General features: G+C 36.8%; 1 pseudogene; it reads left to right on the top strand.

Annotated features, from left to right (window-relative positions):
• The window catches only part of LOC115431161 (alpha-actinin-4-like), a 122,304-nt pseudogene that overhangs the window by 91,244 nt on the left and 17,192 nt on the right, over positions 1–13,868 (top strand).

The following is a 13,868-nucleotide window of genomic DNA, read 5'->3' as shown; positions in this document are numbered from 1 at the left end:
TTGTCAACACGGCTCGTCCGGATGAGAAAGCCATAATGACTTATGTGTCCAGTTTCTACCATGCATTCTCTGGAGCGCAGAAGGTACCCGCTGACCCCTTTGACCCCTGACCTTTGACCCCTCTGATACTAACAAGGCGCTGCTTCCTGTCGGGTCCTGGCATGGCTTCAGTCTCTCTTCACAGCATCGCTAAAGTCCTGAACCTCCAGACCAGGACGCTGGATTCACTGGGACGCAAACACACAAAAACCAACAAACTCTTGCTCTGTTAGCATTTAGGGGAAATAATCACATTTATTGATCAGTACGGCTGATTAATTGGTATCAGCGGTGATCGAAGAAATCAGGCCTCAAACCAGAAATAATAACTTTTAGGGATAAGAACAGAAAAACAGCCAAAAAGACCTGAATTTTTTTATTTTGGCTTAAAGTTCAGTTCCACATTTACTTATTAATTCCTGAATTTGACATTCAGCAATTCACTTATATTTATTTATTCATGTATTTGTTGCTTTTTCTTAAATATTCATCAGTTTCTAGTTTCTGATAAAGTCAAAGATGATTCATTTTAGACACAATTTACATTTCTTCAGCAACACACAGGTAAAATAGACTTAGCATACGGTAATTATTGGAGCTAAGTGCAGTTATTTTGCATGTTTTCACCCCATTTTCTCGCATAAACACAGTTCGATAAAGGTGAAATGTGATGATTCTGTCAGTATTAGAAGGTTTAGACTCAGAGTTTAAGGCATTTTAGACAAATTAAATAAATGAAATCATATGAATATTCATCTAAATGTACCTGATGGTTGCAGTTTGTTTGTAGTCGAACTATTCACTATGTGCTACTTTTAAGCCTTAGCTTTTCCGAACCTGATACACAGATAGGCCAGTAATAACGGTCAAAAATTAGGTGAGATTGGGTTTATTTTTGCTGATTTGTGCAAGTTAATTCTGCTAAATCTGGTCTTTTAATTTGCAGCTGTTCATGATTATACCGACTGATATTATGATTCCCGATACTTTTGCAAACCTGGAATAAAGCATCGTCAGGTTTCTGCTCTTTTTGTGGCGTTGATTGCAATTAATTGTAGAATAATTAGTCGTCGGCTAAAATAGAAACAAAGTAGAAGGAAAAATTTGTAACGGGTCAAGAACTCCAGCAGAACTTGATCTTATCTTTAGAAGAACTTGATCTTATCTTTATCTAATGTAGCTGCTGTTAAACAAAACATTAAACATGAAAAAAATAAAAGAGAAAAATGGGAGAGGAAACTATCACTCCTACACATCCACACATTCATTGACTGATATGGGACCTAATCGATCAAATCTGAACCTGATCCTGGTCCAAACCCAACTCTATCAGCCTTTAAACCCAACTATGCAGCTGGATTTTGTTACTTGACAGTTTTTTCTGATGATTTTAGACACTATTAGAACATCTTAATCTCCTTAAATGCTTGTTCTGAACTGTAGACGAACATAAACGTCGACATTAGTAAAAACCCGCTTCATCCTCAGAGGTTTATGCTCCTAAAAAGCAGAATGAATGTTAACTTTCTATTAATTTCACATAGAATTAATCATTTTTACTCTATATCCCTACATCTGCATCTGGACTCCTCATATTTGATGCTATTTACATGAGACTTTACATATTTTAGCTGTTATTTTAGCTGAAATGAACATGGTTAGAGCAAACGTCTTTGAGGAACATTTAACGTCTGGTGCAGAGATGAGTATTTATCTGATTTACCCCAAGTGTTTAGTTGGTATCATCCTTCTTACTCGCTTAATTCGTCTCCCTCGTGGTGTTTTCTCGCCTCCCTCCGCTCCCTTCGGACGTTGACGGATCCATGTTGTTTTTGCTCGTCGTGCTCTAATTAATTTCTGGCTGATTCAGGTCTTGTTTCTACCGTCGTCTCAGGAGAGCTGAGCGGAGAACGTAGCACTGTGGAAACTTATTCCACGTGTTCTTCTTCTTCTTCTTCTTTAAACCCGATCACAGAAAATAACAGATACTGACAAAATTAAAACCACATTCACCTTTAATTCAGTCAATCTGGGGTGTCTTTTATTTTAAAACAAAAAAAAAAACAAAAAAAACATAAATTCAAACCTAAACTAAATATGTGTCAGTCAATATATTCAGTTATTAGTGATCACTGTGTAAATTTATTGTGTTTCTGTGCTAAATTAAAGCCCTTTCCTCTGTGAAAACACCAGGAAATAGACAAATATATGATTGTGATTCTTATGACATTACTGTTTTAAACAAAGCAAGAAAATCTAGAATTAAATCAAGGAAAGATGAAGAAAGAATGAACAGAAGAGAGATAGGATGGTAGGAAGGATGAAAGGAGGAAATGAAGGAAGAGAGGAAGGATGGAAGATGGATAGGAATGAAAGGAAGGAATGATTGAAGGAACAAAGACAGGACGAAAGGAAGGATAACGGATAGATAGGATGGAAGGAAGGAATGATTGATGAAAGAAAGACAGGATGAAAGGAAGAAAGAAGGATAAAAGATATAGGATGGAAGGAAGGAATGATTGACGTAAGGATGAAATGGAGAAAGAAAGAAAGGAGGATGGAAGATAGATAGGATGGAAGGAAGGAAGGAATGATTGAAGGAAGAAAAAAGGATGAAATGAAAGGAGGATGGAAGATGGATAGGATGAAAGGAAGGAATGATTGAAGGAAGAAAGGATGAAATAAAGGAAGAAAGGAAGGATGGAAGATGGATAGAATGAAAGGGAGGATGGAAGGAAGGAATGATTAAAGGAAGAAAGGAAGATGAATAGAATGAAAGGAATGACTGAAGGAAGAAAGACAGGAAGAAATGAAGGAAGAAAGGAAGGATGGAAGATGGATAGAATGGAAGGAATGATTGAAGGAATAAAGGAAGGATGAAATAAAGGATGGAAGGAATGACTGAAGGAAGAAAGGATGAAAGGAAGGATGGAAGATGGGTAGGATGAAATGAAGAATGAAAGGACAGAAGGAAGGATGGATAAAATGAATAAAGTGAGGCAGGAAGAAAAGAAGAAGAATGAATGTAATCCAAACGTCTGGTATTAGAGTATCAGGAGCTGAAATAAACACTCGAATATATAAACAGTCGAATATAATAAACAGTCGAATATAATAAACAGTCGATTAATAAACAGTCGAATATCAATAAACAGTCGAATATCATAAACAGTCGAATATAATAAACAGGTCGAATATAATAACCAGTCTAATATAATAAAGCCATTCAAATTAAATAAACAGTCGAATATAATAAACGTCGAATTATAATAAACAGTCGAATTTAATAACAGTCGAATATAATAAACAGTTCGAATAATAAACAGTTCGAATATAATAAAACAGTCGAATTTAATAAACAGTCAAATATATAAACAGTCGAATATATAAACAGTCGAATATCATAAACAGTCGAATTAATAAACAGTCGAATATAATAAACAGTCGAATATAATAAACAGCTCGAATAGAATAAAACAGTCGAATATAATAAACAGTCGAATATCATAAACAGGTCGATATCATAAACAGTCGAATATCATAAACAGTCGAATATAATAAACAGTCGAATATCATAAACAGTCGAATATAATAAACAGTCGAATATCATAAACAGTCGAATATCATAAACAGTCGAATATCATAAACAATCGAATATCATAAACAGTCGAATTTAATAAACAGTCGAATATCATAAACAGTCGAATATCATAAACAGTCGAATATCATAAACGTCGATATCATAACAGTCGAATATCATAAAACAGTTGAATATCATAAACAGTCTAATATTTCCGCTGACGGTCCCAACTTCTTGTAGATTTCTAACCTTCGTGCTGTTTAAACTGTTCAGACTGAACTCTGAGGCGGATCTGGCCTCTGGTTGGACGATGTGTGTTTTGCGTCCCGCCCCCAGCGTCCGCCTGGCCTCAGTGTGGGCGGGGCGTTCTGACCCTGAACCTGAACCGGGTCTAATGTGGCCTCGGTGGCTTTGGCTTCCACCCTGTCTCTGTTTCTGTCTCTTTGACTCCGCCTCCTTCCTGCTGGGCGCTGGGTGTAATGCGTAGACATCGTGGGTACGCTGAGGCCGGATGAGAAGGCCATTATGACCTACGTGTCCTGCTTCTATCACGCCTTCTCTGGGGGCTCAGAAGGTGAGCTCGCCACGCTTCGGACTCGCACCGACAACCCTCTGCAGCCGCACAAACACACGCCAGGTTCCCATTGGTCTCCAGGAGGGACGCACCCGCCCCATACCTCCAATACAGCTGCGTTTTAGTATTTATAATAGTATCTGTCATTGGTTTTATAGGTTAATATAGTTATTTTTCTTAATTTACAGCAGTTCTACTTCATTTTAACCCTTAAAGACCCAAACATTAACCACAGACCAAAACCATCTACTGATCTAAAATATTTACACCTGTTGATCCATTAATTCTATCAATGCATGTAAATATTAGTTTGTCATCTTTCATGGTCATCAGATATGACCCATTTGGACGTTCACAGGCTCCGTAGTTACCATGGAAACACAGTCATCTTCTACAATATTGATTCATCCGTAAAGCCCATGAAGTTGGATCAAAGACAGTGGATGAACACACTTGTTTCGTGTGTGTGTGTGTGTGTGTGTGTGTGTATATATATATATATATATATATATATATAGTTTAATAAAATGAACAAAAATGAATTAAATTTTTTTGAATAATAGTAAGTGATATGTACAAAATAAGCTACAAACTGAACAAACTTGAAGAAAAAAAATATTATTGGCAACAAAATCAACAGTGGGAACAATGGGAACTCTGGAAATAGATCACATTTTCTGATTCTTCTGTTTCTGGATAAAATATGTTTCCCTGAAAGTTACAGACTCTGGGTTGGACTCTGTTTTCCCAAAACCATGTCAGTACCGTGATCGTCGACCATCAGAGGTCAGGTTTATGTGAACAGTAGAATATGATCAGAGTGATTATCAGGCACTAGAATGTGGTGATTTATTTACCTTTTATACTTATACAATGTATTTATATTAGTCCTACATTACATCACAATATTTATATTACACTTAAAATTTACAAAAGAAGCTCATGAACTACATTACATAAAGATAAGTAAATAGAATGTATTTACTCATCTCCATTTTATTCTATTTGACATAAATTTCTTTCCATTTGTTGCACATTTAATACTTTAGGTTCCAGACTAATACCAAACCACTGTGATTCCAACTTCAGAGTGTCAGAATCTGCAGAAATTAATTCAATATGAAGCTTTAGTGCAGAAATGTATCTAGTAAAGCAGATATAACCATAAAAACTGGCTTTAGTTTCATACTCTAATACCTGAATGGAATTGTGTAGAAATACAGTGTTTGACCTGTTTTCAAAATGTTATGTTTTATGTATTTAATTAAAATGCTGTTGTTTGGTTAGAAATGGTTTCTTTAGTTTATTACATAACATAAGGAGAAATAATTTATCAGATGAAACTTTTTGTAGGGATTAGAACATCAATAGCAAACCTCAGTAAACATTAGCTAGCAGGCTAACCGAAGCTAATGTAGGCTAGGAATTAACCACAGCAAATAGTAGCTACAGGCTAGCACAGCTTCTGTAAGGTAATGATGTATCTGCAGAAAATATGGCTAGCAGGCTAATCACTACTAATGTAAGCTAATGAGTTAACCACAGCAAATGTTAGCTGTGATAGCAAATGATAACTGCAGTAAATATTAGCTAGCACGCTAACCCCATTAATGTGAGCTATTGAGGGAGCCACAGCACATATTAGCTAGCAGGGTAAGTGATGCTAATGTAAGGTAATGAGGTATCTTCTGCAAATATTGGTTAGCAGGCTAATTACAGCTAATGTAAACTAATCGATTAACCACAGCAAATAGTAGCCAACAAACTAACCACAGCTAATGTAAGCTAATGCATTAACTACTGATAACCAGCCCAGTCGATGTCCGAGAAACGATAATGAAGTAAATTACAAATAAATAAGATTAGAGTCTGAAAAAAACATTTTGTGACTGCAGCAGAAAGTTGTGTTTATTTAATTAATAAAGAAGTGTAAAGAAAATCACTTCTTGCGTTTGATCAGAATCATGTATTACATTGTTTTACCAAAATAAGAAATGTCATGTTTTTATTTAGTAAAGAATTGTAAATAAATACAACACATTACTCTGTTCTGAAATTCAGAACTGTTCTGAAAGGCATTTCCACGTGTAGAGCAGATCTGTGAATGGATTATTATGATAAAAATAAAAGTACTGAACATACCGCGACACTAAGCATAAATATTTCCAGGTGAAGCACAGCGACCTTTGTTTTTCCAGAGCTCAGGTCCTGATGTGGTTTTGGGAATCCAGACCTGGAAGTCACTGCAGTTTCTCTTCAGCTTTTAACACCTTTTCAACTGTAAACGTTTCTGTGAACTTTGGGGTTTGGTGAATGTGTTTTTCTGATGTGTAATGGGTTCAGACAACCTGGACCTGATGTGTTTTGACTCTAAAAGGCAGAGATGCCTCATGTGTTACTTCAGCTGGAGGCAGGTTGTGAAGTCTGTGCTGTGTTTCTGATTCCAGTGGTACTGTAGTGTAAAACCCTAGATGAGGACCCACAGATGTGGACGTCAGCGCTACGTCAACTGTAACTGGTCATCTTGTATGAACTGAGACGCATGGAAAACACAGAGTGACCTTGCACATTGAACTAACACCCAGCAGCTGGAAGCCTAGTTTTCATCAGCCAGAACAAACAGGAAATACATCAAAACAAATGAATCTCACCAGACCTCCATTGAGCCCAGTGTTGGATTTATCAGTTTTTATGTATTTTTTTTTTTACCGTTAATAGAGTCATGCCGTGCCTGTGTATGAATCAGTTCACTGCTTGTGTTGGCGGTGGCTATGTGCACAGCTTGCGAGACTAAAAGCAGGTGATTAGAAGAGCTGTTAATTTATATACCAGGTCCAGGCTTTCACTATAAAAGCAGAAACTCAGCATAGGTTCGGCACATTGACATGTGTCACTGGTTTTTGTACCAATCGATGTGAGCCGTACTCATCATTCTGTCTCCTGATAGGCGAGACAGCTGCCAAATCCGTATCTGCAACGATCCTGGCGGTCAACCCAAGAGAATGAGCACCCTGATGGCGGGACTACGAGAAGCTGGCCAGCGATGTGAGTACAAGAAAATATGAGGGGACACTGAAAAGCTGTATGCATCTGAGTAGAGGTAGACTGATGTATTGATATTTTTCAATACTGGCTATCGACCCTTAATTTTTTTTGAAAGCCCGATATTTGATCAGTTGTAAAAATTGTATAATATATTTGATCAGGCACCTGTATGGGCAGCACTTGAACTTCAATAAATGTTAAGAGTACTATGTGTACATGTATTAATAATTTTATTTATATTGCTGCATAAAAATCTAAATTATCTGAATGTAAAGGTTATTTATTTCGAAATGTCAAGTGAAACCAAAAAAATTGACCAAGCATCAAAAACATAAGAAAAAATCTAAAAAGATGGGCTGGGGCACATATCGTTTTAATTCAGTTAACTGAGATTTTACTTTCTGAAAATTGGAAAAATGCTTGAATTCTGTAATTCTAGTTTCCTGCTGTTTCCTCTATACTGGTTTATTTATAAATTACTTGAAGAAGCAGCAGTGGTTTAACCATTTGTGCAAATTCAGGCTCAAAACCAAGGCAAAGCTGGTTTTACGCTTAATTCTATTTAGTTTTATTTTGTGATGCGTGGTTCATCGTCCAGGCCTTTATTTCTCTTAGCTGCAGAAAGTACGAGGCCTTTCTTAAAAGGAGTCATGGACCAGATTTTATTGGGTCACCAGTTGACAGAGTAGAATTAATCTGTGTAATTCTGTTCCTATTTTACTTCTGTTCACATGCTTTTCCTCTAATGAACCTGGATCTGAAGTCAAACGTAGACATAAGTGTTATCCTAGTTCATGATGAATAAGTGTGAGACCCCATATTTTGACTCACCTTTATTGTCATTCAGTTAATGGTACAAGAGATAGAATGAAATAGTTACCCAGGTCTCAGTTTTTGCAGCATGAGAAAGATAAAAGAATAAAATGTAAAAAAAGTACATAGTAGGGTAGAATAAAAACTACCATAAAATAAGCAAAAATAATAAAATACCTTCTTAATCTGTACTAAATGACACAGTACGCAGTAACAGTACAGTTAGAGTGATGATGCAGTGAAATAAAGTGTCATTAGTGCCTTTAACTGCATCCTGGCCTGTTACGGTGTGTAGTGGACAGTCTATGGGAGCAGTTCATCCTCATGGTGGGACTTTCCCCTTTAATCCCATGTCCTTCTCGTGTCCAGCTCCTGGAGTGGATCCGCAGAACCATCCCCTGGCTGGAGAACCGGAAACCAGAGAAGACCATGGCTGAGATGCAGCAGAAACTAGAGGACTTCAGAGACTACCGCCGCGTCCACAAACCACCCAAGGTCCAGCGTCGGCGCCTGTTCTGCACATTCACACCTGAACCTTCCACTGCGGTGCTTGTTTGTTGTTTCTGCTGCTGAATGTGGTCCATGTGTCGCCTTCAGGTCCAAGAGAAATGTCAGCTGGATATCAACTTCAACACCCTGCAGACCAAACTCAGACTCAGCAACAGACCTGCCTTCATGCCGTCGGAGGGACGCATGGTGTCTGTACGTCCACACACTCATACACAACACATACACACCCATTTTGACGATTTCAAGACCTTTGTTTGTCCACCAGGGACAATTGGTTCTGCTGCAGTAATAAAAATAACAATAACTGACAATAACAGGCACATAAAAACTGGACGTGCAATAAAAACACATACTTAAGTAAATTTTTTTTTAAATATATTTTAGTTCATTTTAATGTATTTTTTTGTGCATATTATGCATATTTTGCATATTTTTTGTGTGTTTTCTGTGTACATTGGTGTATAATAACTTTAAGGTCCATTGGACTACTACTTATATGGTACTGGTTATATGGTATGGAAGGTCTGAAATTTGACCAAAGATGCAGAGAGAAATGTCTTGAAAATTCAAACATTTTGCAAACCTGCAGATACCCTAATAGTGTATTTTGCACATTAGAGTAATTTTTGTGTATTTTAGCATACTTTTGTATATTTCAATGCATTTTTTTGTTTTTAGTGTATATTTTAGTGTATATTTAGGCATTTTTGGGTGCATGTTGGTATATAATATTTGTAAGGCCTGTTGGACTGTTACTTGTATGAGTGGAAGGTCTGAAATTTAACCAAAGATGACAAGAAAAATGTGTCAAAAAGTCATAAATTTGACAAAACTGTAGATACCATGATTGTGACTTAACATGTCTTTTGAGTGTTTTAGTGTATTTTTTTGTATTTTAGTATATTTTAAAATGATTATGTATATTCTAAAGCGTTTTTTGTGTTATTAGTGTATTTTTGTGTATGTTAGTGTATATTTTGTATAATTTAGTATATTTTTGTGTATGTTAGTGTATTTTGTGTATTGTAGTGTTTTTTGTGTATGTTAGTGTTTATTTAGTGTATTTTAGTGTATTTTTTGTGTATGTTGGCGGATAATAACTATGAGGCCTATCGGACTGTTATTAATGTGAATGTAAGGTCTGAAAGTTGACCATAGATGCCTTGAAAAACGTCTTAAAAAGTCGTAGATTTGGCTTCATCAGACCTGTAACTCCTCCTGTAATTCACATCCTGCTCTGAAATGCCAATAATTCCCCTCAGGATATTAACGGAGCGTGGCACACTCTGGAAGGAGCAGAAAAGGGTTACGAGGAGTGGCTCCTCAGCGAGATGCGACGTCTGGAGAGACTGGATCACCTGGCGATGAAGTTCCGTCAAAAGGCCGCCATCCATGAGTGCTGGACCGAGGGTGAGCCGACGATCCCACACAAACGCTCAAAGTCAGAGTCTGAGAGCGCTGAAGGAAATGAATGAGTGTGTGTTTATGTGTGTGCAGGTCAAGAGGCCATGCTGACCCAGAAGGACTACGAGACCGCCTCCCTGTCAGAGGTTAAGGCGTTGCTACGGAAACACGAGGCCTTCGAGAGCGACCTGGCCGCCCATCAGGACAGAGTGGAGCAGATCGCCGCCATCGCGCAGGAGCTCAAGTAAGACAACGCCGTAAAACTATTTAACCTGTTAAACTGGAGTCATTTTAATGTAACAAAACAATGGATTACCCGACAGCAGAAACTTCATTCATATGACATGATCAGAAAACGGCAAGCATAGACAGAATCATGGCTTCATAATGTGACCTTTATTTGTGCTCTTCTTTGTCCCGTTAAGTGAATTTTACTGATTAGTAATGTAATTAACATGGGGATAATAAAGAATTTGAACAAAATTGTTGAGAAAATGAAGAAATATTACACAAAATGAACAAGAATAGAATGAAATTAAAAGAAATGTACAAAATTGCTGACAGTATTAAAAAATGGACTGTGACAAATTAAGGAAATTAACAAAATGAATACAAGATGAAAAATTAAAAAGAAACTTAACAAAAATGAACATGAGTGAAAAAATAAATAAATAAAAATCACTGAGAAAATTGACAAAATAATCATGAAAATGAACAAAAATTGACAAAATCACCAAGGAAAAAATACAAATGGACAAAGTAATCAAGAACAAGAGGAAAAAATAACCAAAAGATCAACATACAATCGGATGTCTATGAAAATTAACAAAAATGAACATGAGAAAAATATGAGCAAAACCATCGAAAAAATGAACAAATAAAGTGAGCAAAATGAACAAAACATGGAGATAATAAAGAATTTGAACAAAGTCTTTGAGAAAATGAACAAAAATTTTTTAACAAAATTTTGAAAATTTACTTTTTTTACTAAAAGAATTTTATTTAATTTAATAATTTTATTTATTTTATTATTTATTAAAAGAATTTTACTCTTCTTTGTCTTCTGTGAGTTTTATCATTCGAGAAATAATCCTTGTACTGTTGGATATGCTCAGCGTGAGCTTAGTGCTGTTAGGTTAGCGCTGTAGAGTTACTTTTGCCTGACATGCGTTGGTCTCAGACTGTTCAACTGGTTTATGTTTTACCTTTTAAGTGTTTGTAGTTTGAGTTGTGTTCTGTTTTCTGACAGTCGGTTTCATTGAGCTTTTAACTGATATTCTTCTAGTTATGGATGTATAGAATGAATGTATTACTAGAAGCATCACATAGTATTACCATGGTAACACAGACAGAACTGTGGGCACTGGGGTCTTAAGAGGCTACTATGTCACTGACTATGTGACTGTGGTTTGAGATAAACTCTGCCCTTCACTCTGTTCTAGTGAGCTGGACTACTACGACTCCCCTAGCGTCAACACTCGCTGTCAGAAGATCTGCGAGCAGTGGGACATCCTTGGATCCCTGACCCAGAAGCGCCGCGAGTCCCTGGAGGTCAGAGTTCAACCATGACCCATCAGTCTGTCAGTCACATGATGCACATCTACACATCTAATGCAGCAGGGATTCAGTCATTTATTTATGTTTTACAGATTTCCAGCATTTAACTTCTCTTTAGCTTTGACTTATGCTATTCATTTTCCCCTTCCTACTTGGAAATTAACTGGTACAGTAATTGTTAAATGAGTTTTATTGTCAAGGAGTGTTCATGATTGTATGTGATCAGTGTTTGAGCTTGATGATCAATAAAATTAGTAAAAAACTAAACAAAAAAAAAACATAAGCAATAAAAACACACAGTTATATACACAGACACAGCCATAAAAATATAAAACCAAATGTTCATAAAACCTACCCTTATCTAAAAGCCTGTCAAACAAAAAGTATAAGTAGTGCAGTAAGTATAGAGTTCTTGGTATTAGTATAAGTTGTGTTCTTAAATCCACTAACCTCACCTGTTTTTTCGCTGACAGAGGACAGAAAAGCAGCTGGAGTCGATAGATGAGCTGTACCTGGAGTACGCTAAGAGGGCGGCGCCCTTCAACAACTGGATGGAGGGAGCTATGGAGGACCTGCAGGACATGTTCATCGTCCACAACATTGAAGAGATCCAGGTATCTGCAATCTGGAAAGAGATGTTCAAAATTATCCTTACTGAAGAAATTTAATGAATAAAGAACTCAAGAACTGTTTGTTTTGCAAGAAATTCACTCTTTTGTTTTTTTTTTTGCTGTTTTTGCTAAAGTGTTCTTGTTGTTCCTCCTTTAGGGTCTGATGACAGCCCATGATCAGTTCAAGTCCACCCTTCCAGAGGCCAACAAGGAGCGTGAGGCCATCCAGGCCATCCAGGCCGAGGTCCAGAAAATCGCAGATTATAACGGCATCAGACTGAGCGGAACCAACCCCTACACCACCATCACACCCGAGAGCATTGACGAGAAATGGGAAAAGGTAGTGCACCACTTCCACCATATCAACAAAGAATGCATGGAAGACAGTAGCCTTTTGTGATGTTGGAGGCGTTTTCGTCAATGTCCTTCCACAAACTGTCTGTGTTTTAATATTTTGGATCATTTTGAAGCTTTTTTTACACAGTTAGTCATAATATTTTAATTGAAGTTGGTAGGCATTTCAGGTTTGTATTCAGATTGGTTTTATTATCTTTCAGGATTGTTTGGAGTCCCACATGGCTCCATTATTAGGCCCCTTACTTTTTTATATTTATGATACCACTACTCTGTATTCAGTTACCATTTCTATGCTGATGACGCACAATTAAATCTCTCCTTTAACACTTTGATTTAAACAACCTCCACATTTACCGATGTACATATATTAGTTTGGTTGTTCCATGCATTTTGAAGTTCTGCATCAGAAAATATACACAGAATTTAAAAAAAAAAAGCCAAGATTTTGAAAAAATGTTTTTGTTCATTTGAGGGTGTTTTTTGCTTGTTTGTTTTTGTTTTTTTAACTAGAGTAAATGCACATTTCTGGGAATTTGGGGAAAAACGTTTTCAGTTTTCAGTTAGTTAGAGATACTTTATTGATCCGGAGGGAAATTGAAGCATCCAGCAGCAGTACACACATAAATACACAAAGCACAATAAATACAAATGCAAATATACGATAGAAAAATCCCTCTTACTCCTAAGACTATATATACAGAAGACTAAAAAATTTCAAATACAATAAAACAAAATATGGGGCCCCTTGTAAAGAAAGGACAGTCTGATGTGCTAGGTCAGGTATTTGTGGTATCTTCCCAGATACTTTGACAAAGTGCTATAATGTGTGGTGCAACAGGTCTGTCATCTGTGGAAGACTAAACATTACAACCATGGAAACTAATAACAGACTGTGGTACCTTCTGTACTCTGTTAGAGCCATGTCTAACCTACAGTTCCACCTTCGGATGATGTAATGCAGCCCACTTCCTAGAAATACTTGGAATTTGCTCGTTCTTTTTTTTTTTTTTTTTTTTTTTTGCAAGTTTTCAAACATTTGGGTTAAATTGGCCTGACATCGGATGGAAACACAGCTAGTAACTGGATGTTTTCTCAGAAACTATTATTGTAGGTCCAGACTCAATATAGAGTCACATTTATCTTGGTTTCCTCATTATCAACTATTACAGGAAATCCTACCTTACCTTACCTTTACCTCACCTTTGCCTTACCTTACGTTACCTTAACTTACCTTAACTTCCCCTTCCCTTCACCTTACCTTTAACTTAACTTCCCTTTCCCTTCACCTCACCTTTACCTTGCCCTTCACCTTACCTTTACCTTGCCTTTACCCTTACCTTAGCTTAACTTTACTTGCCTTAACTTCCCTTCCCCTTCA

This window comes from Sphaeramia orbicularis, chromosome 13, assembly GCF_902148855.1.
Source record: "Sphaeramia orbicularis chromosome 13, fSphaOr1.1, whole genome shotgun sequence".
NCBI lineage: Eukaryota > Metazoa > Chordata > Actinopteri > Kurtiformes > Apogonidae > Sphaeramia > Sphaeramia orbicularis.
This window is presented reverse-complemented; position numbering and strand designations above follow the sequence as displayed.